Source organism: Suncus etruscus, chromosome 12, assembly GCF_024139225.1.
Source record: "Suncus etruscus isolate mSunEtr1 chromosome 12, mSunEtr1.pri.cur, whole genome shotgun sequence".
In the NCBI taxonomy this organism is placed as follows: domain Eukaryota; kingdom Metazoa; phylum Chordata; class Mammalia; order Eulipotyphla; family Soricidae; genus Suncus; species Suncus etruscus.
In genome coordinates this window covers 82,378,011-82,385,403 of record NC_064859.1, presented here as the reverse complement: position 1 = coordinate 82,385,403, position 7,393 = coordinate 82,378,011, and the positions used below count along the sequence as shown (strand labels likewise).

General features: G+C 36.2%; 1 pseudogene; it reads right to left on the bottom strand.

Moving 5' to 3' along the window:
- Nucleotides 1–6,366: 6,366 nt before the first annotated feature.
- Nucleotides 6,367–6,874, bottom strand: LOC126024447 (60S ribosomal protein L23a-like; annotated as a pseudogene).
- Nucleotides 6,875–7,393: the final 519 nt, after the last annotated feature.

Below are 7,393 nucleotides of genomic sequence, written 5' to 3'. Positions count from 1 at the left end.
CTCAAAATATTTTTCAGAGTACACAAGACTAATTGCAAAATTTACCTCCTGTGGTTTGTCACATCAAGCTTTTTGAAACTTAAAAGTTGTCTGAAGTTTCTTGCCACACCACAACTTCCATCACTCTCTCCATTCACATCTTGCTTTTGCAAGACCAGCAGGAGTGTCTTTCCAGTGTATTCTAGAAAGAAATGCATACATAGTTATCTATATTTCACAATCCCATTATGAAAGTGATGACTCTGAACCTTTGTAGTCACAGTAGTGGCATTCAATCACCTTTGCTATATTATATTTGTTAGAAACCTGTTATTTCTTCTGCCTACATTCTAGGGAAGAGGATTACACAATAGTTTGAACACCAAAGGCACAAATTCACCGTCTGGCATGCTCATTACAGAATGGGAGGCTGCCATAGGAGAACCACAGAAAAATGAAGCTACTGTTCTCAAGGAATTGTTTCTTGAGAATATTTGGAAGCTATGCATGAAATCCCAATGAAATAGACTTTAAAATATACCAAGACTTAAGTTCTTTTTTTTAAAGATAAATAGTGCACTTTAATGTTCTTTTGCTAAAAATTATTATATACCAATCACCAAAAAGTTTCCTTAAAAATTGAGAGGCTAGGGCAGGAGAGATAACACAGTGATAGGGCATTTGCCTTGCATGCAGCCAATGCAGGACAGAAGGTGGTTTGACTCCTAGCATCCCATATGGGCCCTGAGCCTGCCAGGAGTGATTTCTGAGTGCAGAATTAGCAGTAATCTCTCTCTATATATATACACACATATATACACACACATGAATGAATATATATATGAATGAATGAATATATATATGAATATATATGTGAATGAATGAATATATATATGAATATATATGAATGAATGAATATATATATGAATTAGGCTACTCATATATAGGAAAGGGGTTACATTATAAGGTTTTACAGGAAGATAACTACAGTTTGATATCTAGCACCATATGGTTACCCAATCATTGCTATATGTACCTCTAAAGGGTCATGAACTCTGTGGGATTGTTTGAGTAATCACCAGCAACACAGGCCTCAAACTTCAGAGGATCTTCAGGTCCTCACTTTGGACTGCTAAGGTCAAACTGACCAGAATTGTCGATCCCTTGGCCTTCTGAGCATTTCTTGGAAAAACTTTTGCCCAAATAAATGAAACATAATAATATCAACATTTTCTCACAGAATGTTAATATATCTTGGATTATTGAGACTGCAAATATGAAAGTTTTCTTTAAAACAGAAAAATCTGATATATTATTTTAACTTTTTTGCTTTCATATCTTAAATAGGTTGATTTCTAAAATTTAGTTTTAAATAAAAAGAAGTAAAACTTTGCACAACCTTTCTTGTCTTTGAGTTATACAACACCAATTTATGCAGGAAAACTTTTACTAGTTGATCTGTTAGAGCCCTGGAGAATTATAAAGCTCTGACCTTCATGTTGACTTTTGTTTTTTTCATTTTTTTCTCTTAAAAAATAGCTTTAAGGTAAAAGTATCTGCCACCCACTCATTCTGGAGATACCTTTGCTTTAGACTTCAAATAGATTGAAAACATTGTGGTTATATTGGGCACCTAATGTACTTCAGAGAAATGCAAGATGAGAATGGATATCCCACTTTAAGAAATTTGATGAATCTGCTTCTTTCCAGATGAGAAATCCTTTCATGATTCTGAAGGTTAGACTATAATTCATTAGCTCTAATAATTTATTTTGTTATAACACAATGATTTACTAACTTGTTCATGATACAGTTGTTTCAGGCATTAAATGTTCCAACACCAGTTCCTCCATCACTGCTCCTCATTAGTGTCCAAATTTTCCCACCAACCACCCCCAGATTTTCCCCTTTCAGATACAAACAAACTTACTTCATATTGTTTGTTACAGCACAAAGGCAAATGGAATAATCAAAATATAGAACAAAAAGTCAATTTGTGATCATTGTTACTGTGACATCTCACACTTGTGTTATAAAAGTCATTATTTGAGGATTTACTGTGTTAGTTGAATGTTCTGTGTTATTTTGGCACATTGAGATTGGTGGTCTTTTATGCAACTTCTCCATCAGATTTCTGTGATGCTACTTGTCTGATAATACAATAAAATTTCGGGTATTCAAAGCTGCCATACTGTTACCATGGATTTGGAGAGTTGGTAGCTTGGTGAGGTTCAGTTGTGGAGCTGGGTCATTTCTTTGCTGGCAAGATGGTGGATGTGGGCAGGGGCTGCTAGTTTTCCTAGTACATACATACACAGACACAGAGACTAGTTTAAGTAATATCATTGAAAATATCTCTCATTTTCCATAATTGTTAGCAAAGTCAATTTAGTTACTTATACTCTTTCTTTTCTTTTCTTTTTTGATTTTGGGCTATACCTGGTGACGCTCAGGGGTTACTCCTAGCTATACCATATGAAATGCTGGGGAACCGAACTTCTGCCCTAGGTTAGCTAGGGCAAAGCAGAAGCCTTACCTCTTGCGCCACCACTCTGGCCCCAATATACTCTTCTTTTTTTCCATAGTCAATCATTATGATAACGGTGAGAAATTGCCTCAAAATTCAATGAATAACTTTTGTGTGATGTTAAGATTAATCAATGGGAATTATTTCTACTAGAAGCTGAAAAGAAGTTTCATTAATTTTTTTTATTAATTTTTATTATTTCGTAGAGTAACTGTCCATAGTCAATTATTTGGAGTTTTTGAGGTATAGTTTATTTGAGACAGGCAGACAGGGAAAATTCTTAATCGTCAACAATAAGCTGGTTTTTATTTTTAATTTTATAATTTAAAAACATCTACCTTGCTACAGATCTCATGAAGAGAGACTTTGATGCTTACATTGCCATTGATTCTAAAGTTAAAAGACCTTTCAATTTGCCATTTAGATTCTTTTTGTAAGAAAATATAATTTTTTTGCTTTAAAAAATTTATTTTATTGTCTCCAATCTAGAATTACCAGTGTCTCTGCAATACTATAGTTTGATTGGTGGAAAGTACTACATTGAAGTAGTAATGGGAATAAAGACATTCATTGTGTTGGATTGGTCATCATCTGTTTTTTTGGACAAAAACATTGTATATTGATTCCTTTGTGTCTTCTTTCTCCAAAAGCAAAAATTTTACTTATCCCCCTGGGAGGGATAGTACAGTGCAGTGCTTGTCTCAAACATGGCTTGTTTGCTACCAGCACCATACATAGTCCCTTATGCACTACCAGGAGAGATGCTTGAGAAGGTTGTTAGGGGCAAGGCCTGAGCACTGTTTCTACAACGTTAAACTTTTGCTTCTACATCAAAAAGACGATAAATTACTTATTTTTCTGCCATATACACACAACAGTTCAGAATAGCAGCATGGCTATGACTGTTAAAACCAATTCAGAATTAATTGCATTTGTTCTTACTATATTCATCTCTCTGGGGATGGATACTCAAGTGATTGTGTTTAGAGGTCATCTGAAATTAATACAATTTCAAAGTTACATGAAGCAATGTCTCTGTGTGGTGCAACAATTGAATGTACAATTAAGTTCATTACTTTTCAAATCAAGAATTGCTTTTTTGATTTTTTTTATAATTTTATGATATAAATTTTATATCAATTTTATATATACACAATTTTATAATATAACAGAACAAAATGTTGTTCCTTCTTATAGTTGTTAGTTTATTACATCTGTATCCTTTAGAACAAACATTTGAAATATTTTTTTTGCTTATAAAAACAGTTTTATGTATTTTTTCCTCAAGATGAAAGGGATAGCTGCAATAACCCTTGGCATGGGACTGCTAATTTAAAGAATAAAATCTTATGCCAATTTACTAAATGTTGTTTACTTCTGTTCTCTGGTGGTTTGACATTCCAAATAGAAATCTATAGGACTGTGTCATCAAAGCCTTATTAAGAAGAATATATCGCTATTTGAAAATTATTTATTTTTATTTCATTAGATCAGACTGACTCTGTGCTTAAGGATCACTGCTGGTGGGACTCCAGGGTCCATATGGGATGCCATCAATCCGCTTCTGGTGAACCACATTCAAGGTCAGTGCTCTGCCCACTTTACTATCTCTCTTGTACTAGGCATTAAGCTTTTTAAAGAAATTCTAAATTTAAAGAAATCTTTAAAATTCCTATGAGTGAGCAAAGTGAAGATACCAGGATTGTTCCCAAAATCACAGTCACTGTTTCATCTTGTGTAAATTTTATTCACTTCATTCTTATAGACCCAGATGCAGATGCAATGATTCTGCAACTCCACCCTAATTGTGTACTCTACTGATTTTTTTTCTTCCTAGCAAAGAATTTGTTCTCTGATACCTGATACTGTGCCTCCAGACATCTTTCCTTCCCCCTGTAATCATTACCTGGATTTTTCATTAGCTGGCTAACTGCATATCAGCTTGTTCTCTGCATTTTTAAGCTCCTAAAGGCATTGTCATTTCACCCTGTGTATATCTTCCTCCTTATAATACTGACAGCTGACTCAACTCCTGTGTATGATTAAGGATTTCTTGATGTAATTTTTACATAACACATTTCATCTCAAAATGTTCTGCAAAAATTGTCTAAAAATCCCTTATCTCAGGATAGTTAAGGTCTATATACGCCCAATAAATAACAATTAAAGAAAAAATACAAAGACTCAAATCCCTCTAGATTGGAACCATCATGCCAATTCCTGATCCTCCATTAAGTGAAAAATAGAAGTTCATTATACAGATGGAAAACTTTTAATGCTACTATTTATTTTTCAAAATACACGAATCTATATGTGCTTTGAAATAGTTATACTTTTCTGGTAAGACTATAGATCTATTTTTTAAAACATGATAAAAAACTTAGAAAGTTGTGGTTTATTTGTAAGCAACCAGTTTTGTCATTTTTGTATTGGAATCAACAATAATTAGGAAAGAAATGTACATTTTTGTCTTTGACCTGCACAGAAAATTTGACTTTTATAGGCTCACTAAAACCACAATGACTCTAAACTCTTTTCTCAAAGCACATTAAGCTTGTTCCCCAAGATGGAGAAGAGCCTTGAGAGATGTTTAGAATTAACTCTGACTCAGCCCTTTTGGAGAGGAAGTGAAAAGTGCTCTTTAAATATTAGTATTTAAAACTCAGCTCAGACCTAGATTTCTTTTTTTTTTTTTTTGGTTTTTGGGCCACACCCAGTGACGCTCAGGGGTTACTCCTGGCTATGCGCTCAGAAGTTGCTCCTGGCTTCTTGGGGGACCATATGGGACGCCGGGGGATCGAACCGAGGTCCGTCCTAGGCTAGCGCAGGCAAGGCAGGCACCTTACCTCCAGCGCCACCGCCCGGCCCCCCAGACCTAGATTTCTATGGGAAAGATTTTTAATCTTCCAATAGGCTGTCACCTGGCAGTAGAATGAAAATTGTCTTGCAAGAAAATTAACAAAGATAGAGGAAAGCGGAAGGAAGGAAGGAAGGAAGGAAGGAAGGAAGGAAGGAAGGAAGGAAGGAAGGAAGAAAGAAAAGAAGGAAGAAAGGAAGGAAGGAAGGAAGGAAGGAAGGAAGGTAAGAAGGAAGGAAGGTTAGAAGGATGGAAACTAGGAAGGGCCAAGTGATATTCTCATCAACAATACTGCAAAATGCAAAAATTTAGGGACTAGAACGATAATACAATGGGTATGTTGATGGATATGGTATGGATCTTGATGGAGCTGATACGGGTTCAATGACTGGCATCCCATATGGTACCCTGAACCCCCATCAAATGTGACATCTAAGAGCAAAACCAGGAGTAATTTCAGTATACTGCAGTGTGTGGCCCCTAAACAAAAATAGAAAAGTTTTATGAATAAATTCAATATTATCAAGTAAATGCTACTGGTGTTATTTTGTTTGGAAGCAGAAATATGTTGTCAAATTGATCACCACAGGCTTTAGGATAAAACACATAGCATTACTTCCACAAGTAGGAAGACCAAACAGTTTGCACATCTGTCCACAACACAGTTGATGAAAAAATGCCTCCAACTATTTTAGCTTTTACCCCCCCCCCCAAAAAAAAAATAACGTGAGGCTTTTGCAACTTATCCATTTTTATTTTCTGGAAACAAATTTGATTTTACTGCACATAGACTATGTTTTAGTGTGTGTAGACCATTTTACAAAATAAAGTAGAACATTTATTCTCTGGACCATTTTATAGAATCCATTGGGGCAAAGGTTATCTCTAATGTCTCAAACCAGTTAATGGAATGAAAACAGAAGGTTCGGGAAACTTTTTCTAGATTCTGGGCACACTCACACATGAGATATTCACACTACATACAATTCTTTTTTTTAGAGTGGGGGGAATAATTTGTATTTTGGATTAGCCAGCTGGACTGTTTAGATGATCCCAATCTTATTGGCAACATCCAAGGCATCATAATCAGGAGCCAGCCGAACATATGCTTTCTTCTCTCCATCAGGTCTAATCAGGATGTTGACGTTGGCCACAACAATGTCATAGAGCTTCTTCACAGCCTGTTTAATCTGGTGTTTGTTGGCTTTGACATCCACAATGAACACGAGTGTGTTGTTATCTTATATCTTCTTCATGGCCGACTCAGTGGTCAGAGGGAATTTGATGATGGCATAATGGTCAAGCTTGTTTTTCCTAGGGGCGCTCTTCCGAGGATATTTGGGTTGCCTTCTCAGCCTCAGAGTTTTGGGTCTTCGGAAGGAGGGTGATGTTCGGATCTTCTTTCTGTGGCTGTGAACACCTTTCAGGACGGCTTTCTTAGCCTTCAAAGCTTTAGCTTTGGCTTCAGCTTTGGGAGGTGCAGGAGCTTCCTTCTTGGCCTTCGGCGCCATCTTCGTAGAAAGGGTTTTGACACACTACATACAATTCTTTGATTTACCCTTCCTTTTTCCTCTCTTACCACAGGGATTACTTGATCTTTAGGCAGCCCAGATTCTTCCTTCTTCCTGGAAAGTTCTAAGCCTCTTAGCACAGCTCATTTTTATATTTGTGGGATTAACCAAGGGCTACAGGAGTACTTGTTAGATTTCCTTAGGGAAAATATCAGGGGAGAGTGCTTGCTAATCATCTTCAAGACATCTTGGTTCTTTCCATCCTACTGAGCTGTTTCCTTCTTCCCAGTTAAAACCGAACTATTTTAGGGCATCTCTAAAGGCAGCTTTGCCCACAAAGTGACCATGGAGGATACTAACAACAGGCGTTCATTGGAAGCAGTTGCTTTCTGATGTTGTGGTAGGCATTTAATATACATTATCCTTTAAAACATAAAGCATCCCTGAGGCTTGGAGATATTAAGTAGTGTTCTCAGCATCACAGAGCCAGGAAAGTATTGCAAGGCACAACCACAAGAG